General features: G+C 42.2%; 1 protein-coding gene across 1 annotated transcript in view; it reads left to right on the top strand.

Moving 5' to 3' along the window:
• Positions 1-25,510, top strand: part of SHC3 (SHC adaptor protein 3) — a 311,762-nt gene that overhangs the window by 48,719 nt on the left and 237,533 nt on the right. The window lies entirely within an intron of this gene.

Raw genomic sequence — 25,510 nt, 5'->3', positions numbered from 1 at the left:
ATCGTTTTTTGACGATTTAAAATATCGTCCGATATATTTTAAATCATCAAAAATCGTTAGGGCCACGATACAATACCAATTCCCCCGATTTATCGTCAAAAAATCGTAAATCGGGGGAAGGGGGAGGGCAGGAAAACCGGCACACTAAAACCCCCTAAAACCCACCCCCGACCCTTTAAATTAAATCCCCCACCCTCCCGAACCCCCCCCCCAAATGCCTTAAATTACCTGGGGGTCCGTAGCGGCGGTCCGTAGCTTAAATTACCTCCATAGCCTTAAATTACCTCCGTAGCGGCGGTCCGTAGCTAAATCGGGGGAAGGGGGAGAGCAGGAAACCGGCACACCAAATCGTGTAGTCTTCAGCCGGCGCCATTTTGCAAAATGGCCGCCGCAAAATGGCGGCGGCCATAGACCAAAACGATTCGACGCAGGAGGTCGTTCCGGACCCCCGCTGGACTTTTGGCAAGTCTTGTGGGGGTCAGGAGGCCCCCCCAAGCTGGCCAAAAGTTCCTGGGGGTCCAGCGGGGGTCCGGGAGCGATTTCCTGCCGCGAATCGTTTTCCGTACGGAAAATGGCGCCGGCAGGAGATCGACTGCAGGAGGTCGTTCAGCGAGGGTTCCGGACCCCCGCTGAACGAACTCCTGCAGTCGATCTCCTGCCGGCGCCATTTTCCGTACGGAAAACGATTCGCGGCAGGAAATCGCTCCCGGACCCCCGCTGGACCCCCAGGAACTTTTGGCCAGCTTGGGGGGGCCTTCTGACCCCCACAAGACTTGCCAAAAGTCCAGCGGGGGTCCGGAACGACCTCCTGTGTCGAATCGTTTTGGTCTATGGCCGCCGCCATTTTGTGGCGGCCATTTTGCAAAATGGCGCCGGCTGAAGACTACACGATTTGGTGTGCCGGTTTTCCTGCTCTCCCCCTTCCCCCGATTTAGCTACGGACCGCCGCTACGGAGGTAATTTAAGGCTACGGAGGTAATTTAAGCTACGGACCGCCGCTACGGACCCCCAGGTAATTTAAGGCATTTGGGGGGGGGTTCGGGAGGGTGGGGGATTTAATTTAAAGGGTCGGGGGTGGGTTTTAGGGTGTTTTAGTGTGCTGTGTTTTAGTGTGCCGCTGGACCCCCAGGTAATTTAAGGCATTTGGGGGGGGGGTTCGGGAGGGTGGGGGATTTAATTTAAAGGGTCAGGGGTGGGTTTTAGGGGGTTTTAGTGTGCCGGCTCACGATTTTAACGATTTTCACGATACTTTACACACCAAAACGGCAACAATACGATTCCCTCCCCCTCCCAGCCGAAATCGATCAAGACGATCGAGGACACGATTCACATCTCTATAAACCACCAATTTGGCCACCCTTCACAGAATGGGACCTAAATTTGGTCTTAACAAGACTCGTGCATTCTCCTTTCGAACCCATAGATTCCTGTGATCTAAAATTTCTCACATGGAAAACTATATTCTTCATAGCTATTACATCAGCTAGAAGGGTTAGTGAGTTACAAGCACTTGTCACGTACTCAACCTACAAGAAATTCCTACATGACAGAGTGGTTCTCTGAACACATCCAAAATTACTTCCCAAGGTAGTTACGGAATTCCACTTGAATCAATCCATAGTTTTACCCACATTCTTCCCAAGACCTCATTCTCACCAAGGAGAACGGGCTTTACATACCTTGGACTGTAAGCGTGCACTATCTTTCTACTTAAACTGCACTGCAGTCCATAGAAAATCAAATCAACTTTTTGTTTCTTATGATCCAAACAAACCGGGGAAAGCAGTGGGTAAACATACTCTATCCAACTGGTTAGCAGATTGCATACAGTTTTGCTCTGAAAAAGCAGGCCTTCCTCTCCAAGGGCGAGTAAAGGCACATTCAGTAAGAGCTATGTCAAACTCAGTAGCACACTATCGTTCAGTGCCAATCCTTGACATATATAAAGCAGCAACATGGAGTTCTCTCCACACTTTTGCAGTTCATTACTATTTGTCAAAGAAGGACAATAAGATTCAACCTATGGACAATCTGTCTTGAAGAACTTGTTTTCAGTTTAAACCCAGCTCCTTCTACAACCAACTTGCTGTGACCTTCGGTTGCCTCATTTTCAGCTACAATACCTCACTGTTGCCTCAACATAAAATAACTTAGCCTCTAGCTTGCTAATCACCCATATGTGAGGACTAGCATCCTGCTTGTCCTGGGATAAAGCAAAATTGCTTACCTTGTAATATGTGTTATCCCAGGACAGCAGGATGTAGTCCTCACGAAACCCAACCACCACCCCGCGGAGTTGGGTCTCATACCTTTTATTATTTTATTTTTGCTAAAGCTTATTGCTACAATACGAGACTAGAGTGAGACCCCTGTGGCAGAGAATATCATGGCATGCTGGGCATGCTCAGTGGCCTCACATTGCCAGTCAAAAGTTTCTAGAAACTTTGACAGAGGTTTTTCCTGCAATAGGGCTCCATCAGTGACGTCACCCATATGTAAGGACTACATCCTGCTGTCCTGGGATAACACCTATTACAAGGTAAGCAATTTTGCTTTATCTGGAATCTAATACCTTATTGTCATCTATGTAACAATTCAGATATTGCAAAATGCATTTTTCAATAATCTTGGACAAGCTGGGCAAGATAGATATGTCCATAATTGCCCAGCTCCCTGGTATCCACCAATGATTTCTTTAATATTGGTCCAATGTTTACTTCCTTTAGGGAGTTGGCAACAGACCTTCACTGAATGAGGCATTAATAACATCCATGAGCAATCCCACAAATACATTTTTCAGTGTTCTGACTATCCAGAATGGACAGGGATTAAGATCTTCTCTCTCTCCATGCATTCCACAGAATAGTTGCTTGGTACTAACTCTTCTATTAGCCATGCCATCCTTATGCAGCTCTACTTTACCACAATGTCTGGTTTACTTGGCTTAAGCTTTTTATTGGTTGGAATAGGAATGTCCCAGTGACTGGAAATGAGATAAACCTCAACTGATTTTCAGAACAGTATATTCTTAAGGAGCTAGTTAAAGTTAAAGTAGATAAGGCGATGAGGCTGGATGGGATACGTCTAAGGGGACTTTAGAGATGTCCTGTCAGCTTTGCTGGCTGACCTTTCCAATGCTTCTTTAGAGTCTGGAGTAGTTTCAGAAGATTGGAAAAATACGGATGTGGTTCCTATTCATAGAAGTGGAAGTAAGGAGAAGGCTGGGAGCTACAGGTCACTTAGTCTGAACTCTGTAGAGGGCAAACTAATGGATTTGCTGCCAAAACAGAGGATAGTACAATCCAATGGATTGCAAGATCCGAGTCAGCATGGTTTAACTGAAGTATATCTTGTCAGATGAATTTGATCAATTTCTTTGTCTGAGTGACCAGAGAATTAGATCAAGGAAGAACACTAGACATAGTGTACTTGGATTTCAGCAAGGCCTTTGATACAGTTCTGCACAGAAGACTTATAAATAAATTGTGCACTTTTGGTATGGATCCTAGACTGACTGACTGGGTTATGAACTGGCTGAGTGGGAGGTGACAAAGGATAGGGGTAAATGGAGTTTTCCCATGTTTTTCTCTCACTAGCCTTACAAGGGTATGTAATAAAGTGTTTAGTGTGGGAAAAATGTGCGCATAAACTTACTTTATAACCCGCGGCTGGTTTAGCGCGAGTGCATGCAAATGAGGTAATTATTCATGGGCTATGCAGGGAACCATACATCAGTTAGTGCAGGTTTTTGAATGCGGGTTTTTTAGCGCCTGGGTCAGGGCAGGAATTAAGTTAAAGCACGTCTGGAGATCCGTTTACTCTGGAGTAATCTTGGATTACCTTCACTTTTTCCAGATGTTTGGAACATTTTTGTGGGTCGGCTGTAGTAATCTCTGCTGCATTCTACCACGTGCCGGCATTGCCAGTACAGCTGCCATGCGGTTGGAGACGAAGCATGAAGGGGTTAGATATTGCTCTAATCACTTTAAGTTCCACTCTTGGACTTAAAGATTTAAACATGTATACCCTTGAGCAGTGGTTCCCTAATCTATCCCTAATCTATCCTGGAAGACCCTGCCTGGCTGGTCAGGATGTGGTTAGTGCAGTTAGTGTAGCTGGGTTCAAAAAAGGTTTGGATAAGTTCTTGGAGGAGAAGTCCATTAATGGCTATTAATCAATTTTACTTAGGGAATAGCCACTGCTATTAATTGCATCAGTAGCATGGGATCTTCTTAGTGTTTGGGTAATTGCCAGGTTCTTATGGCCTGGTTTTGGCCTCTGTTGGAAACAGGATGCTGGGCTTGATGGACCCTTGGTCTGACCCAGCATGGCAATTTCTTATGATGATAAAATAATAACACTGGTGTACAAATTTTTAGAAGCTGTCTGCTTCAACGATAAAATGTGCCATTTATCATTGATGTTGATGTGCTGAATTCAAATATGACAATTAAACCAGCTGATTGGCTACTGTTTCCATGATATTTAAGTTTTTCATTTTATGTCTATATTCTAGTGCATAAATAGAATTTTAATCAAAATTGTAAACTTAGGTCTTTTCATATATTTATGCTTGCATAATATTCCATCTGTGCTGTTTATGTAATACTTTAAAAATTATATCAACAATAGGATTATAGAAATACATCTTACTATGAAACAAAAGGCCAAAAACAATTATGTACAGTATAAAATGTATATAATTTAGTCCTTATTCAGTGACTACATGGGTCTTCTTGGCCTGTTGTATTCATTACATAGAACATCTCTTGTAACTGTCCAGCAATCGTCTGCAAGCATTGATGGGCTTCATTTGCCCTGATACCATTTTTCCATTGCTGCAGTGTCCTTGTTGCGAATCCGGAAGTGGACCCCTGTTCTGAGATAAGGTTACCACTGCCAAAGAGGGGGTTAACCCTCTCTGGTCCCTACCGTCGGGGGGCAAGGCTTGAAGGTTCGCCAGTCGAGTACAAGACTTCGCCCTGGAAGCTCACAGTTCCCCCAGGAGGGGTCTGTAGGAAACTGGCTGCTGGGACTTAGGAGACTCCCTCAGGACTGAAGATTGGTCTGGATGCAGGCACCTCCTGCAGGTCGTAGATTCCAGATGGCTGGTGCCTCCAGCAGGTCGAGTCAGTCCTGGAGTCGAAGCCGAAGAGTAGTCGAAAGCTGTTCCGAGGGTCGAAGCCAGGAGAAGGGTCCGCAGCCAGTCTAGAAGCAAGCCAGGAGAAGGATCCACAGCCAGTCCAGTAGTAAGCCAGGAGAAGGGTCTGCAGCCAGTCCAAGGTCAAGCCAAATGAAGAACGACAGCCGGTCCAGGAGTCAGAAGCCAAGAATCAGTCCAATAAGGAAGAAGAACAGAAGCGGAACGGAGACCAGGAACACCAGCGCAGAATCCGGATCCAGAAGCCAATACCTAACAAGAGGGAGGAGTCTCAGAAGGGAGCCACAACCATTTCCTGTCGTGGCCCCTTTAAATCTTCAGCCGCGTGTGTGGCTCTAAGGCAGCCAGGAAGGGGGAGTAGTTAGCTCAGTTCCGTTGTTCTCCGCGGCCGGCCTGGGCAGCGGCCAAGGCCACAGGAAGAATGCGGAGGAGGCTCCCTGCTCCTGCAGGAGCCTCCGGGCTCACCTGATGCCGCGGGTGAGTACCTGGTCCCGGCCGCGGACCGCCGTGGCCGGCGGCTATGACAGTCGGCCCCAGTTGCGGCTTGCCGCGGCTGGCAGCCATAACAGAACCCCCTCCTTTAGGCCTCCCGCTAGAAGGCTTGGGTTTATCTGGATGTTCATTGTGAAAGTTCTGGAGAAGTGCTTTATCCAGGATGTTCTTAGCAGGGTCCCAGGAATTCTCTTCCGGTCAGAATCCCTCCCAAGACAGCAAGTATTCCCATGTGCGACCTCGTTTACGGACATCAAGTACCTCACACACCTGATAAATCGTCTCTTCTTCTGCCCTAGGCGGTGAGGCTTCAGGAACCTTGTGGGTAGGCCAAGTGAGGACCAACAGTTTCAGCAGAGACGTGTGAAAAGAGTTATGGATCCGTAACGTCACTGGCAGACGAAGTTGATAGGTCACAGGTCCTAGTTGTTGAAGCACTGGAAAGGGCCCAATATAACGAGGAGCTAGTTGCATGGACGGAACTCTCAGGTGGTTGTGCCGGGTGCTAGGCCATACTTTTTCATCTGGCCGGAACCGAGGACCTGGATGACGGTGCCTATCGGCAAAATTGTTGGCGGAGAGTGCTGCTTTACATAGCATCTGCTGAGTATGGACCCATAGCCGTCTTAATTGTGCAGCAGTGAGCTGTGCTGCTGGGGATGGAACCGGTAATGGCAAAGGCAAGGGTGGTCTGGGTTGTCGTCCAAATATGATCTGAAAAGGCGAAGCCCCCATAGCAGTACAGGCGTGAGAATTATGGGAGAATTCAGCCCAGGAGAGAAGAGCTGCCCAGTCATCTTGGCGAGAATTGACATATATTCGCAGAAATTGTTTTAAAGTATGATTCGTACATTCAGCCTGTCCATTGGCTTGCGGGTGAAACGCGGTAGTAAAGTCCAAAGAAATGTGAAATTTTTTTACAGAGATTGTGCCAGTAATGTGTAGTGAACTGAGGACCTCAGTCAGAAACAATGTGCTGTGGTAAACCGTGAAGTCTGAAGATATGGAGCATAAACAGTTGACCGTCAAAGAAAGAACTGACATACCATAATTAATAATCAACAAATATCAATGCTGAATTGTCAATGATCATCATATCTGTGCAAAATGTGTCAAGTGAGTACACATAGTTCAGTGTGCTATGCACATCCGATTGGTGCCACAATGTGTAATCATCGGTCATTTATTTTAAATTTTTTAAGTGAAGCAAAAGCAAGGTTCATGTGCAAAATATTAATGTCTTTTACCACATAATAAAAATTGTCCACAATTATACTTGCGGTAAGATGCGTTCAAGTTCCAAAAGTTTAAATTATTAAGCCGGAAGATCACCGGATCATCAAGTAGCCCCGTGAAGAAGGAATCCCGCTTTCCGAAACACGGACCGTGTCGGGCGTTTTGGCAAGAAACAGTGCATCAACTCTTCGGTCGTATAATTCTTCATAAGTTAAGTTGAAATATCATTAAATATTAACATCGTGGATGAAAATTGTGGACAATTTTTATTATGTGGTTAAAGACATTAATATTTTGCACATGAACCTTTTGGAACTTGAACACGTCTTATACTTGCAATTCTTTGTCCCCGATGGATTAATTACTCTCCGCTGATGAAAGTTTTTTAGAAAAATAGGAGCAAGGATGGGAGTCCCTGAGATGTCATGCTGGCTTAAAACAGCTCCTACTCCTTCAGCAGAAGGATCCACCTCAACAACAAATGGACGTTTAGAATCAGGATGTCGAAGACAGGGTTGTTGGAGAAAAGAGCTTTTAAGTGCTTGAAAGGCCTGTTCAGCCTCAATAGGCCATTCCTTGATGTTCGACCCTTTACGGGTAAGCACGGTAAGGGGTAGCGGCCAGTTTGGAAAAGTTCTTAATAAAACTATGATAGTAGTTTGCGAATCCGAGGAAACACTGAAGTGCACATAATCCTTTCAGCTGGGGCCACTCTTGGATACATCTTAATTTGGAAGGATCCATCTGGAAACCATGTTTGGAAATAATATAGGTTGAGAAAGCAGCAAGGAAGTCTGTCTAACAAAGCCGAGGAGGCAACAAGATGAGAATTAGAAGCCAAAATGTCCAAATTTGATTCTTTATTGAAGAAATAATATCTTTAAAAAGCCCGACTCAGGCCGAGTTTTGCCCTCTCTCAATGGGGCTGCATCAGGGGCTACAACACATAAATGGATACATAAATACTAATAAATAAAGCAAATAATAAAAACACATGAACACAGGACATAAATAATGGTAACATGAAAAGTGAACATAGAAAGGGGGTAATTTTCATAAGGATTTACACGTGTAAATGTAACTGCTATTGTAGCAATTTTCAAAAGCCATTTACTTGAGTAAAGGACACTTACGCGAGCAAATCCTATGGACAATTCATGGCATATATTGTAGCAATTTTCAAAAGCCCACTTATACGAGTAAAGTGCATTTACTCGAGTAAAATCCAGTTTTAAGTGAGTAAATGCTTTTTAAAATCAGGCCCAAAATGTGTAACAGCAAATTTATCATAGGAATGTATATGGACATTACCTCTGTTTCATCAGATTAAAATTCTTGATTACTCTGATGGAGTATATAAAGAAGCATCATATCGTCTGGAAGATGTAAAAAAATATTACTACTAAAAAAAATGTATTACAATAGGTTAAAGCATAAAAAATTAAAAAATAATAAAAAATGTGAATAATGAAAAATAATGAGGTACCTCTAAGTAGGTGTGCCAATAATTGTAGTGCTGTAGTTGATATTTTTGCGATCAACTGTCAATCATTAATGGATGAGTTCAAACAGCATACTGTATATAAAAGTGAGTAAAATAATTCAAAAATGGTGTGCAGGGATTCAAAATGAATGAGAATGCTGGATTGTGACTTGTGTGCTTATGCAAACAACTAAAACATACAAAATAGCACCATTCAAAAGAAATTATTAAAACAAAACTTTTCTTTGTGAACAATTACATTTGTAATGGTACTAATAATAAGTATAACTCTGTATTAAACAAAAACCACACAAAAGTATATAGTCCCTCATTCATAGATTGCTACTCTCGCTGTATATACAACTGTGATACAATCTAATAAAGATATCTATAAAATACAAGACAGACTGTTCTGTGTACATCTAGCTCCAAAGATATGCTCAATGACTAGAACTGTATAGTCATTCTGTCTAAAAACACCTCCGGTTTCTCTCACTATTTAAGGCAACTCTCAATGAAGATAAAATACATAAAAAAAACTCGTACCCATTTGTTGAATCTCAGGACATATTGTATAGTCAACTACTCATACTCGGGTGTACTCAAAAAAGAAAACAAACTAGATGCCGGCAATTTAAACACTGAAAAACGCGCCAATTCAAACGTCAATCAAGCTAAAAGGGGCGTGTTCACAAAATGCCCGTATGTGACAACAGACAGCAATTATTTATTTGATACACTATTTTTTTTTAAATAATTTCACTAAAGCTCCTTACTCTAAAAACCATGGTGGCCGTTTGTTCAGCTAGAAGGGTTTTGGAGTTGCAGGTTCTTTCTTGCAAAGAACTGTTTTTAGTTTTTATATGGAGGATGTGGCTTCCTTCCTTCCAAAGGTGGTATCACCTTTTCATATAAGCCAGGCAGTATGTCTACTTTTCATAAGCATTTTGAAGGAAAGGTGTGTAGTCAGATTCATAGTTTGAATGTTAGAAGGGTTCTTCTGAGAAATTTGAAGGTCATTAATGATTTTAGGAAATCGAATCATCTCTGTTTTATTTGGAGGCATCAAGAAAGGAAAGGCAGCGTTCAAGGCTTCCTTGCTACATTGGATCAAGGAAACTATTACTGCAGAGTATGTTGGTAGAGGAAAACCTTTGCCCAAGCAGGTTAGAGTTCATTCTATTAGAGCTCAAACTTCATCATGGGCAGAGATTTGTTTAGTTTCTCCACAGGAGATTTGTAAGGCAGTGACTTGTCTTCTTTACATTATTTTTCAAAGCATTATTTAGATAAGCAGGCCAAGGAACCATGCCTTTTTCACTTTGGAAGTTTTGAGAGAGGTATTGGCAGCTTTCCGCCCTAGTCAGGAGTAGCTTTGGTACATCCTATATTTCTGGACTGGTCTGGTTGGAAGAAGAGAAAGGAGAAATGTAAACTTATCTGATAATTTTCTTTCCATGAGTCCAGCCAGACCAATTCAGAACCCTCCCATTCTTTCTGCTAAACCATGTATATCCTGTATTGTAACTGAAGGCAGGTGTGATGGAAGGTGTGGAGCACAGTTGCTGTTAGGAGCTAAGTTGGATGATATCCATGTGTAGGAGGATCCCCCTTAAAGTACATTATTTTCTACTTTAGCAGCACAAGACAGTTTGGGTGGGGAGAACTGGGGAGTTTATTGCTTAACATTTTATCAAACATATTGTATGTTGCACTTGTAATAATGTTGTGACCACTGGATGATATTTTGTGAGAGCTGTGCAATATGATGGGTTAATGCTGTTGGGTTAAGGAGTGGTGTGTTGGTCCCTTAAGTTTGTGGATGTACATGATTGATTGAAGATAGTTTAGTGGGATGTTTAACATGGGGAGGATTTGGAGGCACTTTCTCAGGTTGGAGTTTATGTGAGAGGACATTCAGGATGTAGTGGCCTGGAGTAGCTAGTCTATATGCTGTTGGGACCAGGGAACACCCCAGAGGCTATGGAGTGGAAGAATTTCCTTCCTCAGAAGAAAACTTCAGAAATTAATGGTGGAGAGGAGGCAATTCTTTCCCTTGAGGAAAAGAGCCTAGATATAGGAGTAGGAATCGTTATGCTGAGACAATGAGTGCCTTATGAAGAGCCCAGGGCAAGAAGGATCCTGAGGAGACCTATACATTGCTGGAGGCAAGAGGTGGAGAAACCATATTGGAAGGCTGAGTGAAGAGGGAGTTTGTGAGTAAATCCTGAGAGGGTAATCTTCATTTCCCACAAGAGTTTGAGAGTGGTTTTTAAAATGAAGAGAGATCTGGGAGTGTGGTACCGCTCCCTTGTGGTTTTGAATGGGTTTGAGGTATGACAAAGGAAGAGTACCTATTGGTATAAAAATGGAAGAACTGTACTGTGGGAATGTAAGGCTTATATTCGTGTAAAAGTTTTGGAATGTGGAGATGGGAAATATAACAGATGCTCAAGGGTAGGCTGAATGACTGGTACACTCATCCTGTATAGTACCAATTGGTATACTTTGAGGAAGATTTTTTATGACTGTTTGTAGCCCATGAACTCTGAGTATTCAGTATTTATATGCCTACCTAATTCTATTCCTTTACATGGTAGCTGCATTAAAACCAGAAATATAGTTAAGCATTCGTATTTATCTAAAAGTGATGTAACTCTGCTTAATGGTTTATTACTTCTAGTACTACAGTATAGTTAAGGTCTAAAGTTCATGGAAGGAGAATGGTGATGGATCTCCCTAACAAGTTCAGAGAAATGTTAACTATCCCTACTGGCTTCATCCAGGTCCATGTCACTATCTGCATGACCCATAAACTGGAACCCACTAAATAAATTTGGGAGACAGACCCTTCTCTCAATGGGGAAAACCCTCCCATCATTTTATATGCCCTAGGGTTGAGTAAACCTTGTATATAGTTATAAGTCTCCTATGATTTACTTGGAAGCCCCTGGGTTAAAAAAACAAACAAACAAACAAATGATGAGAAAGGGGGAAGTTTATATTGTTAATCAGCTTGTTACAAGTAATACTGGTGGGCTGAAGTCGGCACAGATGCTTATGTAGGGTGAAGTCAGTGAACCTGTTAATCCTGTGTCCATCTGATGATAGATGGGTATAATCCATACATCTAGACTCTTGGAAAGGAGATTATCAGGTAAGATAAATTGTTAAATTGTATGTTGTATTGTATTGTTCTTTTATTTATTTTATGGATGTATAAGTATATAATCCACTCTGGTCACTATTTGGATGGAAGTGGTGGAAATAAAAGAATTGTGAAATAAAATAAATAATAAATACAATAAGAATTAATTTATTCACACATTTCTCATCTCATGGGACCTACATGAGTAAAAGCAGGACTGCTATGAGCAGGAGTATACCTATTAGGAGCAGAGGTCTTGGGGAAGTGAATACAATTTCATATCTAGGTGGATGACTGGTCATTTGAGAGCAGGAAAGCAGGTGAAGTGGAAACTGACAATGGAAGGAAAGGGTGCTCCATCTCCTACATTCTCCAAATAATTCTGAAGAGTGGCTGAATGTTTCCTTTTACGGCAATAGGTATTTGGGAAAACCCGACTTTCATCCACTATTTGATTCCTGGAGGCTCAAACATTCAGGATTATGTTGATGCCAAAATGATTAGATGCATGTTGCAACTCAAAGTCAGGACTTGGAAAATTTTGAGATAGAAGGTTCTTTATTGATCATAGTAAATATGTAAATTCAAATCCTCTGTTACAAAGGCAACTTTTAGAAGTGCATGATATTGTCTAAATTAGACTGCAACATTTTCACGTGGGGTGAGAACAAAGGCCATCTCATAAAAAAAAACCAACTGAATTAATTGGGAGGAATGAATTATTATTTTTTTTTTTTTTTGCAAGTCAATGGTGACATTGATCATGTTCTAACTAAGGGGGTCATTTTCTAATCGGGGTGGAGTCCACACCAGAAGGGGAGTAATTGGGGTGGCGTAGGGGCGGACTCCGCGACGACTTCGCTGATGGCAAAAAGGTTGGACACCTTATCACTGCCAGTAACACACCCAATAGCACCACCTTTTACGATGGCGCTATTGAGTGAGAAAGCCGGCAGCAATAGCACTGCGGAGGTGAGATTGCTGCTGGCTTTTGCAGGCCCGCCCCCCCATTTCATCCCCCTGTTACCACCGGATTCTCTAAGTCTGTAACCCTAGAAAATCCAGGCCTAAACCCAAGGGAGAGCTCTTGCATGCAGCTGCAGGATATTCCCCGTGCTTGAATTAAAATCAGGGAGGATAACTTTAAAACAACTCTGCGCGGCCCCTGTATAAATGTGGATCTGATTGCGAGGAGATTTATTATAATATTTTATAAACTGCATATATCAGGTACATGCAGATTATAAAACATGCACATGTCTGGTTACATGCGAATACCTGCAATGCATTGAAAGGACATACCATTCCTTCCTGTTTGTTAAATATATGTACATATATTTTGTGCACGAAAAAATAAAAACTTGCTTACGTAAAACCTTGATTTATAAACGGAAATTGGCATATTTTAAAACATGCACGTGTAATTGACCATGGAGTGGAAGAATTTCCTCCCTCCACTCGTTCACCCTGTCCTTCTCCAGGTAATCAAGACCCTCCTAGTTGTTCACCCTGAGCTTCCCCTAGAGCTCCCACGCAGCCAATAGCAGGCAACGGACATGTCTGATATCAACTGCACGGGACAATTTGCAGGTGTAAAATTGTACCTAATGTATTTGCATAAATCTCTTATAAAACAGCTTCTTACGTGTGCCCCAGAATGCCCTTAGAGCATTCCCTTCTTTTTTTGTTCAGTTAAATGTGCCCACAAAACCTTGTTTTGATGTTTATAAAATAGCATATATGCGAGTATAAGCTACTTACACGCATATATACTAATTCTACATGCATAGCTCTTTTAAAAGGCAGGTAGAAAGAAATAATCTGCTCCCTGACTTTTCTCTGTGCTCATTTCTTTACATACAAGCACTGCCGATGCTTCTCATCTGAACAGCAAGTCAGTCCTGAGTATTTGAATGTAACTACTCACAGTAGGGTGGAAGAAAACATACACTACAGACCTAAAAAACAAAATAGTACACAATATTATTCGGAGAGTATGAGTAATACCCTGGTATTCATCTGGAGCCTATTCTATTGTGCTGTAGCTTTTAACTACAGATTGCATTTTGATGTGGATTTGATTTGATGAATTTTGTCTTTCTACATAAGGCTGCTTTTATTGTTAGCCAAGCATGGAAAAAAAACAAAAACCCAGTCAGAGTAATTTTAATCTATTGATGTAATAACTGAGCAATAGGGCTTTTCTGTTATTGTTGTTTTTGTATAGTAAAAATATATTGCATTTCTGTCACCACGTAGGCACAGTAATTAAAGCAGCAGCAATATTTATTTAGATTGTTTAAAATACTATCTTGACTGTGCCTTAGTTGTATGGTTTCTATAGTGGATTTATGCCAGGCAGCATATGCTACATGATTATAGCATGAAAAGCTACATGAAAGGCAATTTTAAAGAAAACAGAGGGTATGACCAAGATAAAAGGCACACAACATGTTTTCAAAAAGTAAGGCTATAAGAAATAAAATATATTTGGAATGGAAAATAAATGAAACGTAGGAATAAAACCAAATTAGGATAGAGCTGAACCAGGGAACAGGTTTCTAACAGGAAGACTCTAGCTCAGGGGTTCTCAATCCAGTACTCCGGAAATGCACAACCAGTTTGGTTTTTAGGATATTCACAATGAATTTGCATGAGAGATTTGCATGCGCTGCCTTCACTGTATGCAGCTTAGCTCAGTCATATTCTTTGTGGATATCCAGATGACCTGATTAGCTGGATGTGACCTGAAGGCAAGGTTGAGAACTGGAAGTTAGTCTTACTGCTTCAAAACTTTCTATGGAAGATGCTTCAACTTGATCTCATCCTAAGACCTATTAGACTTTATCAGGGGTGTAGGAAAATATTGGCCTGGGGAATTTTTTCAAAACTGGCCCATGGGGTATCTGATGCCTTCATGCACTTTCCCTGCAGCACATGTATCAACAGCTCCCAAAAGCACACTAAGTCAACCCTAGAACCCAGCAGAATTGAGCCAAAATATCTTCAAAATAAATGTTATCTTTTCTAAATAACTAAGAAGTTGAAAACGTTATAGAGACCATGGGTGAGCAGAGTTGCAGCCCCCATTCCATCCATGCAAATTGGTTGGTCCCCCTACACATCTGCTTATATGTCTTATAGAGATATATTCTGGATTCCTGGTCTGGCTCTTGAACCAGTTGCAAGTAATGACACTGCCAGCCAGTATCAGACACCACACTCGATCACAAACAGATTTTTTAGATTGCAGAAACTTTATTGGCACATACACACTAACAACCAGAAAGACACACACACACACACACACACACACACTCTCTCTCACAAACGTCTTACAGCAATAATGTAATGCAATTACAGCAATAATGTAATGTTTATTTTGCTTTAGTTATGTGTTCTAAGTTGATCTTAGTTTGTATTTTATAATAGATTGTATTTTATAATAGATTAATTGTTCGATATGTTCCATGTAAACCGCCATCCCGGCGATAGTTATCTCTGTTACCTGTGAACCGGAGTGATATGTATTTTATACAGGAACTTCTGGTATATAAAAACCAAAAATAAATAAATAAATAAACGGGCCGATACAATAAAAATTGTGGGAGAGCGGGCGAGCGCCCGGTCTCCCAGTGCACGCACAGGACACTCTCCTGTGTGCGCGATACAGTAATTTAATTTATTTAAATTAGGGCGGGTGGACAGGAGCGGCGGCTGTCAGCAGGTTTGACAGCCGACGCTCAATTTTGCCGGCATCGGTTCTCGAGCCCGCTGACAGCCACGGGTTCGGAAACGGGACGCCGGCAAAATTGCGTGTCCGGTTTTCAACCCGCGAGCCACAGGCCTATTTCAACATTTTTTTTTCTTTTTTTAACTTTCGGGACCTCCGACTTAATATCGCCATGATATTAAGTCGGAGGGTGCACAGAAATGCAGTTTTTACTGCTTTTCTGTGCACTTCCCCGGCGCCGGCAGAAATTAACGCCTACCTTTGGGTAGGCGCTAATTTCTTAAAGTAAAATGTGCGGCTTGGCTGCACATTTTACTTACTGAATCGTGCGGGAATACCTAATAGGGCCATCAACATGCATTTGCATGTTGCGGGCGCTATTAGGTTCGGGGGGAGGGGGGTTTGATGCGCGTTTCGACACGCTATTACCCTTTACTGAATAAGGGATAAAGCTAGCACGTCGAAAATTCGCATCCAATCGTACTGTATCGGCCTGAAAGTGTGTATGGGTGTGTGTGTGTCTCACACTCTCTCTGACATGCTACTGTTGTACTGCTGCTTATGTTCTCACACAGTGAGTGCCCCCAGCCCATCATTGCTGCATTATGGTGTAAAGTTCTTGCTTGCTGCCAGCCCTTCCCCATTCTGCAGCAGCCCCCTCCCTTACCCAATCTCATTCTCTAAGAGACTCACTGGCTCCAGAGCCAGCTGCTTCTCTCAGAGCTCAGTGCAGTCACCTCAGACAGAAGCCTCCCCAACACGGCATAGGCAATTTTTCCTGGCTTACGTCCTTCCAACCTGTGCCTGTAGCTTGCCTCCACTTCTCTGCAACCCTCCCACCACTCTAGTGCATTCCCAATGACTGCTGGCTACACAGTCTGCTGTTTTTATGGTTCCCTAGGCTCTGCTCTGCCTACTGACTGTAGGGGAGAAGGGACAAGAAGTGACCCCTACTGTTCCCTGGGCTTATAAAAACAGAAAATTAAGCCTAGGCCGAGACTAGGTGAGAGGTGTCTCCGCCCACAGGAAGGAGCCCTGTGAGCCTCACCGCCAGTAGGCGCAGTCCCAGCAATGTCAGACACAGCTGTGGAATAGAGTCTTTATTGATAGCAGAGAAAGGCACAACCCTTAGAGCAGGAGATACAGTAAAGTTCTGAGCAGAGGTGTATACCCAAGGATGATGCCTCAGATGTGATGATCTGGTAGTGGCCCGCGGAGCGGGGTATGCCAGGAAGTCTTGCAGTAGTGAAGAAACAACTCAGATGTGCAGATCTGGTAGTGGCCCACGGAGCGGGGTTTGCTGGAGATGAGTCTCAGTGATGGAAATGAGAAAGCTGTCCGAGGTGCAAGAACCCCGATGAGGTTCCTGTAGCGGTGGTGCGGTAATGCCCTGCAGGCAGGGTATACCAGAGTGGTTCCTTCTGGGATGAAGCGGTAGTGGCCCGAGATATGGGGTACACTGTAGAGAATCCCACAACGAGGCTAGATAGTTGAAGTCTGTAGAAATAGTTACTCACAGGAGGTAGTTCCAGGAGAGGTCCCGGGTAGCAGAACTGATAGCAGTCCAAGGCAGAAGGTCCTCTGAGGAGCGGATAACCAGAGATGAGATAGGGCCCCCTGAGGAGCAGGTACCCATAGTGTCTCACGCCAACGTAGAAACTGGAACCGGAAGTCCAAGGAGCAGAATTCAGCAAGAGGGAACTCCTTGCTAACTCGTCACAGTGAAGGGCCAGCCAGCTTAAGTAGAAGAGACAGGTGACATCATCCGGAGGGGGCGCCCCCGAGGTTCCCACCATGTGCGCGCACCAAAGTAATCTCTGGAGCAAGATGGCAGTCGGCAGTGTCCATGCCGTCCCGGGAACGCCAGGCTGGTTGGCGGTGACTGGCGGAGGCCGCCACTCCTCCAATAGATGACAATGCAGCAAACAAAGAGGTGAGCATTAGTGGTCGCAGCTGTCTGTGACTGATGGGCGTAACAGTACCACCCTTCTTAGGGCCCCTCCCTGGGGGTTTTGGTATCCTAGGATGAGAAAAGTGGAGTTGTCTGATCAACTCCTTGTCAAAGATGTTGCTTGCAGGTTCCCAACTATTCTCCTCGGGACCAAATCCTTCCCATGAGATGAGATACTCCCAGCGCCTTCCACGTTTTCTTACATCCAATATATCCTTGACCTGATAAGTGATGTCCTCTTCTGCGGTAAGAGGTTGACGCTCAGGTCTTCTCTTTAAAAATTCCAAGAGAATGAGTGGTTTTAGAAGAGAGATGTAGAAGGCGTTGTGGATAGGGATGTGAATCGGGCTTCGGACGATTAAAAATATCTTATGATGTTTTGGTTGCAGTGGCCCCATGACTGTGGGGCTGCTGTACCTGCTGGGTCCATGCGGCCCAGGTGAAGGCTATTGTGTCGGCTGCTCTGTGGGACAGAAGAAAGAAGTCTGTTCCTGCTTACATCTTGAACATTCTAGAGGAAAGAGAGCATTTGTGCCTGTGTATGTGAGAGAGATAGTGAGCATGTGTTTAAGACAGCATGAGTGTGCATGTGTAAATGACAGGCAAAGAACATGAGTATGCATGTATGTATGTTTGTGAGTGTGAGAAAGCATAAGTGTGTATGTGTGAGTGTGAGACAGCATGAGTTGTGTGAGTGTGAGACAGACATAAGTATGTATGAACGTGTTTGTGTGAGAAAGTAAATGTGCATGTGTGAGTGAGAGACAGCATGGAAAATGGATTCATCTGAAGAAAATAGGATAAAGCATAAACATTGTTAAGTTAAGTGTAAAACATTGATAAGACAGGCTAAGAGAGAATTTGAAATAAAGTTGGCCTTAGAGGCAAAAACTCATAATAAAAACTTTTAAAAATATATCCGAAGCAAGAAACCTGTGAGGGAGTCGGTTGGCTTTTAGGGAAGATAAAGCCATTGCAGAAAGACTAAATGAATTATTTGCTTGTATGTTTACTAATGAGGATGTTGGGGAGATACTGGTTCTTGGGATGGTTTTCAGGGGGTAAACTAAACCAAATCACTAAACTGGTTCTTGGGATGGTTTTCAGGGGGTAAACTAAACCAAATCAGGGGGTAAACTAAACCAAATCACTGTGAACCTGGAAGATGTAGTAGGCCAGATTGACAAACTAAAGAGAGGCAAATCACCTGGACTGGCTGGTATGCATCCCAGGGTTCTGAAGGAAGTAAAAAATGAAATTTCAGATCTATTAGTTAAAATTTGTAATCTATCATTACAATCATCCATTGTACCTGAAGACTGGAGAATGGCCAATATAACCTTAATATTTAAAAAGGGCTCCAGGGGTGATCCAGGAAGCTATAGACTGGTGAGCCTGACTTCAGTGCCAGGAAAAATAGTAGAAACTATTCTAAAGATCAAAATCACAGAGCATATAGAAAGACATGTTTTAATGCACACAGTCAGCATGGATTTACCCAAGGGAAGTCTTGCCTCACAAATCTGCTTCACTTTATTGAAGGGGTTAAATATGTGGATTAAGGTGAACCAGTAGATGTAGAGAATTTTGATTTTTATTAATTGACAAAATCTCTCATGAGAGGCTTCTAAGGAAACTAAAAAGTCATGGTATTGGAGGCGATGCCCTTTCATGGATTACAAACTGGTTAAAAGACAGGAAACAGAGTACGATTAAATGGTCAATTTTCTCAGTGGAGTGCCTCAGGGATCAGTACTTGGACCTGTGCTTTTCAATGTATTTATAAATGATCTGGAAAGAAATAGGAGTGAATTAATCAAATTTGCAGATGATATAAAATTATTCAGAGTAGTTAAACCACAAGCGGATTGTGATAAATTGCAGGAGGAACTTGCGAGACTGGAAGACTGGGCATCCAAATGGCAGATGAAATTTAATGTGGACAAGTGTAAGGTGATGCATATAGGGAAAAATAACCCATGCTGTAGTTACATGATGTTAGGTTCCATATTAGGAGCTACCACGCAGGAAAAAGATCTAGGCGTCATAGTAAATACTACATTGAAATTGTCTGTTCAGTGTGCTGCCTCTGTATCGCTCAATGGTGAGACCACACCTCAAGTACTGTGTGCAATACTGGGCACTGCATCTCTAAAAAGATATAGTTGCACTGGAGAATGTACAGAGAAGGATGACCAAAATGATAAAGAGGATGAAATGGTTCCCCTAATATGAATGAGTAAAGAGATTAGTGCTGTTCAGTTTGGAGAAGAGATGGCTGAGGGGGATATGATAGAGGTCTATAAAATCATGAGAGGTTTAGAATAGGTAAAAGTGAATCGGTTATTTACTCTTTCAGATAATAGAAGGACTAGGGGGCACTCCATGAAGTTAGCAAGTTGTGCATTTAAACAAATCAGAGAAAATTCTTTCACTCAATGTACAATTAAGCTCTGAAATTTTTGCCAGAAGATGTGGTTGGGGCAGTTAGTGTAGCTGGGTTTAAAAAATGTTTGGATAAGTTCTTGGAGGAGAAGTCCATTATTGCTATTAATAAAGTTAACTTGGGGATTAGCCACTGCTATTACTGGCATTAGTAGCATGGGATATACTTAATGTTTGGGTACTTACCAGGTACTTGTAATCTGGATTGGCCACTGTTAGAAACAGGATGCTGGGCTTGATGGACCCTTGGTCTGAACTAGTATGGCAACTTATTTTGTTCTTATATTCTTACCCATTCATAGACAGCCCTTCCACTGGCAGAGCTGTACTGGATACTCCTGGTCCTGAGATTTTTCTTAAGCTTGCGGGCTATGGAGCCCCCGCAACCGGACTCACTTAGCCTCGCTACAGCAGGACCTGGCCCGAGATCCCTGGCAGCAGTAGAGAGCCGCTGCTGGCACCAGCCTCTGTCCCGGCCCTACTCGCAGCTGTGAGCCACCGGCCGACATCATATCTTGCTCCCCTCGCCGCAGCAAGGACACTGCCAACCTCTTCCTGCACGGGACTCCCCTAGGCATGCGCGTGTGCTTCCAGCTGAGATTTAAAAGGCCCACGGTGGGAAAATTCCATCGGTCCTCTCCAATGATGTCAGCCCTTCTGGGTTATTTAAGGCTGGATCCCACTTCTAACCTTTGCCTTGGCAACAGGTCTCCTTACTCCTGGTAAGTTGTGAGTTGCTTGTTCCTGCCTTCCTGAGTTCCTTGCCTTCCCTTCCTCCTTACTTCGTTGGACCTCCTTGACTTGACCCCTGACCGGATACTGACCACAAGATACACCACCTGCCTCGATCCCTTGCCTGGAATTCAACCATGAGATACATTGCTTGCCTCCTTCATCACAGAGACCCCACATAATTCCATCCGGCCTCAGCACCCGAGGGCTCAACCCAAGGGGAACATGGACTGGTACTGGTGAAGGTCCTGAGGGTCTCTGCCTGTTCCCAGCCTCGCCTTCCAACAGTGGGGACCTGTGAGGCTCCTCCCCACAGGTAATGTCAACTCCCCCTCAGTTCAAGCGTGCACCTACTCAACAGTTTTATAGCAGAGCTCTGCAATAGGCTCTGGCGGCAGTCTAAGTTGAGAATGAGAGTGAGAGGTTGTATTTTCTTAAGTTGGATGTTGGGCCTACCTGGAGCCTCAGAAACCCTCTGAGACCCCTCCAGGATAGATCAAAGGAGCTTCACTGCTGTACTGTCCATACGAGGTGCAGAGTGGCTGCTCTGGGACTAATTTTGGGATTTTTGAACTTTCATTTAGAGGAGCCCTGTTGAAGGCCTGGGCCTTTCCAAAGCCTAGGTAATGGGCAACCCTGGGCTGAAGACGCTCAGTGTTTAGGGAAGTTTTGCTCAACAAAGATGGTGACCCATTGCAGGTCAGGAATCCAGGATATACAGTATATACATGAGAGAGACTATATCTCAAAAGAGAGATAAATGGAAGCAGCTGAGATAAAGGCAACCAAAATAGTGAGGAATCTGCATCAAAAGCCATATTAGATGAAACTGAAGGACCTGAATATGTCTACCCTGGAGGAAAGGAGAGATAGGGGAGATATAATGCAGACCTTTAAATTTCTGAAAGGCATTAATGATACACAAAAATAAAACCTTTTCCAATGGAAAGAAATCTGTAAAACTAGGGTGATGATATGAAACTCCAAGAGGATTAGAACAATGTTAGGAGATATTTCTCCAAGGGTGGTGGATGCATGGAATGCCTTCCTGGAAGAAGTGATGAAGACAAGAAGAGTAATGAAGTTCAAAAGGGTGTGGGATAATGATAAGAGGATCCACAGTAGCTAAAAGAAGGAAATGAAGAAAAGTGGTAACCCACATGGAGCAGCAGTTATTGCCCTAAAAGCAATAAAGCAAACAAAAAAAAAACTTGCTGGGCAAACTGGAAGGACCACTTGGGTCTTTTTCTACTGTCATTTACTGTGTTAACCAGACTTGTGAGGGACACGGGACCAACCAGTTTAATGGATGGACGAGGCAATTCACTTTGCTCATCCCTGCTCTAGGGTGTGCTCTACTACTTAGTTATTTAGGAATGTGGAATTTATGTTATAGACATTTTGGCTCCAGGTCACATGATGAACCTCTGAAGGTTCAGCCTGGCATGCTTTTGGGAACTGTTGAAACATGTGCTGCACAGACATCGCACAAGGGTGTCAGGCATATTACTTGGGGGCCTATGTTGACAAAATCCCCCGGGCTATTTTCCTACAATCCGCCCATGCAGTTATATTCTCTATTTTGAAGAAATCATCCCTGTCTAATGAAGATCCAAGTAATTATAGATTGTTTTTAAATCTTACCTTTTGTAGGGAAGATCATTGACTGTTATGACTCATTTTAGAAGGATTTCTGAAACTGAATAACAGATTAGGTTCCTACCAATTTGATTTTTGAAGAAGGTTTAGCACTGCATCAATGTAAATGGCTCTGACAGATGACTTACACCAGAATTGGGATAAGAGCTATATCTTGGTGCTTCTTAACTTAACAGCAACATTTGGTACTATAGGTAACCTTCTACTGTTGAACCAGTTCTTTGACTTTGGTATTAGGGATCTTCTCTAACATTTTGAACTCAAAGGATCTTGATTTAGAGACATAAAGGGTAATTTTAAAAGGTGTAAATGTAACATACTATTGTAGCAATTTAAAAAAAATCCATTTATGTGCATAAAGCACACTTACATGTGAATATCCTATGGACTATTCAATGGCATATAATGTAGCAATTTTCAGTAGCTCACTTACATGGGCACTGTGCATTTACTCGTATAAAACCCAATTTTATGTATTTATTTAATGCTTTTTAAAATTACTCTCATAGGGTCTATTTAGCTACCAGAATGTAGGGAACCTCAGAGATTAGTGCTATCAAAACTTTTATTCAGCATTTATATATGATCACATGAGGAAATAATTCTTAAATCTGTTGTAAAATATCATCTATATGCAAAGGTTCTACAACTTTGTGACTTTGAGATTACACCCTCAAGATATAATTTGTAGATTAAATTGTTGCTTGAAGTGTTGACTAAAACAAAACTCTATGATTGGATTAGTCCTATCTTTACAAGCCTATATTGGTTGTCCAAAAAATACTGAGTTATGTTTTAAGGTATTGTAGTTAATTTTTTAAGTTTTGAAGATGTTTGGTCCTTTTTATTTGTAAATTGTTTAACGTAGTATTTACCTACTCAATGTCGTCATTCTTCTGGAGACTTTATTCTAAAAAAACTAGAGTTTTAGGGAGAAGAGCTCTGATTGATAACCTCACCTCCCTTTATGTATGTACCTGCGATTTACCAGTGACTCTCCTGTTTGTTAGAAAATTAGCCAAACTGCAAACAAAACAAATCTCCTTTATTCCAAAATTACACAGGGCTAAGCTTAACACTGCATGTCAGGAAACACACAGGCAACTGGGGACACAGGCAGTAAGAAAAACAATAGTTACAAAAGCATATCTGACATCTGGTGCTTATCAAATTACCATTAATTTCTGCTGGTCTCACCTCTCTTTAGCAGAGACTTACGTTTGAACACTAACCGAACTGAGAACACAGCAAAATTTATATTTATTTATTTATTTATTTTCGGTTTTTATATACCGGAAGTTCCTGTATACAATACATATCACTCCGGTTCACAGGTAACAGAGATAACTATCGCCGGGATGGCGGTTTACATGGAACATATCAAACGATTAATCTATTATAGAGTAACTAAGATTAAACTAATTTAAAAACCTTCAACAAAGAGCTAAAGACTTGGTTGTTCACCAAAGCCTACCAAAACACCCAATGACTCTATGTTATAACTTCCTCCTTACCAACCCATATAAACATGTAGATCTAATCCATAGCATGTAACTTAACCTGTACAGTTCAACAACCGAACTATCTTATAACGCCTACTATAACTATGTCTATTTATTTATTTATTTGTAGAGTTTTATATACCGTTATTCGGTAGAGCCATCATAACGGTTTCCAAAATATGCAATTATCATACAAAATATGCAATTAGCATACAATCAAATGGAGTTAACATGGTAGTTGGGAACAGTAGAGTATTGTGAACAGTAAACATTTTTTCTTAGTAGTTGAATAACAGAATAGTGAGGAGAACATTTTCAATGAACTTAATGAATCAAGTGAGAGAGCAGGGAGGGGTGAAAAAGGAGGGTACATCAGGAGAGCATGAAGAGGAGGATTATGCTTGCGAGTTCTGTTGAGGGCTGGGATGATCAGGTGTCAGATAGTTAGAATAGAGTTTGCGGAATAAAAATGTTTTTAGGTCTTTTTTAAATGTTTTCAGGATGTGCTGGGTCCTCAGTTCTTTAGGTAGGGTGTTCCAAATTTTGGGGGAGGCAATGGAAAATGCTCTCTCGTGTAGTTGAAAGATGAGCGTCTCTTAAGGTGGGGATGTTTAAGAATCCTGCGTTGTTAGAGTGTAGGTTTCTTTGTGGGTTTTGGGGGGTTATGTTTAAGCCTTTTAGTCCATGAAGATCATCATTTAGGATTTTATGAATGATGGTCATTGATTTGTAGGTAATTCGTGCAGAAATAGGTAGCCAGTGAAGAGATGATAAAATGGGTGTTATGTGTTCGTTTCTTTTTTTTCCTGTAAGGATTCTGGCAGCTGAATTCTGCAGTATTTGGAGTGGTTTGAGGGATGATGTTAACAAGCACGTGAATTTTTGAACTCCCTGTTAAACATCGGAACTTTGTAAACCATTGTGATGGCGAAACCGAACGACGGTATTTAAAACTCAATAAATAAATAAAATAAATAAATAAAAATAATAAGCTCTACTTTACCAACCCACGAGGTAGAAAATGCAGCCCAGGTTCTTACCATGCAGCTGGCAGTAGCTTATATTCTCGGACTGGGTAGGAGGTTTCTCCCTTCGCAGGTCTCCAGCACAGAGGCAGAGAGGACAGTCACTGTCACCGAAGCAACCGAATGTTCAGCTCTCTTCTTATACCTTGCTCTGTTATCCTTAGTCTCTGCAAGTCACCTCAGCCCAGTAACTCGGAGGAGGCACAGCAGGGGTGGAAAGCCACAGCACTCAGAAGGGCCGCATTCTTCTCTTCAGATGGGTAACGATGGCCAAGAATGCTGCTAGCTGGCCCCTTTTCAAGAGCTCACCTATGCATAATTCAGCAGCTCATGCATAGTCAGGTGAATGCATAATTAAGGCTTTTAATTAGCAGAGCTTCCCATGCTTTTACCAGTTTCTTCGTTCATTGGTGGAGTTCAACAAATGGTCATTTCTGATGAATGACAGTTACACATGTTTGGCAGCCTCTGATAAACTATCATCCCAGATGGACATTAGGAGCCATAAAAAAAGGCCACAATATTATTGCAGGTCCAATTTCCACACTGGATCTTCTGTAATCATGTGAATTTATTATTGACTAAAGTTGAATTTTGATTAAAAGATTGTGATTAATATTTACATGAAGATTTATGTGCTCTCTGTAGTTTTCTATATGTATTTAAGAGAGAAGTTTCTTCCTTTTTGTTATTTCCTTCTTTTTGGTTTTTTGTACTTAAAAATATAAAACATAAAATCCAGATTTTGGCTTCCAGCATTGTCTTAAATGCACTGACATGTCTTTGCTTGTCTTAAAGGGGCAGCTGTTGAGCATGGTTCTCATCGAGAGGTTCTTTTCATCCTAATGTGGCTTCATTTAAATAAGTGTTTATCATTTGTTTTTTTTAAGGAGAATAGTCTATATGGGCTGGGAAATAATTTGGTGACATCCAATATACAGCT

Source organism: Rhinatrema bivittatum, chromosome 1 (genome assembly GCF_901001135.1).
Source record: "Rhinatrema bivittatum chromosome 1, aRhiBiv1.1, whole genome shotgun sequence".
NCBI lineage: Eukaryota > Metazoa > Chordata > Amphibia > Gymnophiona > Rhinatrematidae > Rhinatrema > Rhinatrema bivittatum.
Note: the sequence above shows the minus strand (reverse complement) of the source record. Positions and strands in the feature narration are given on the sequence as shown.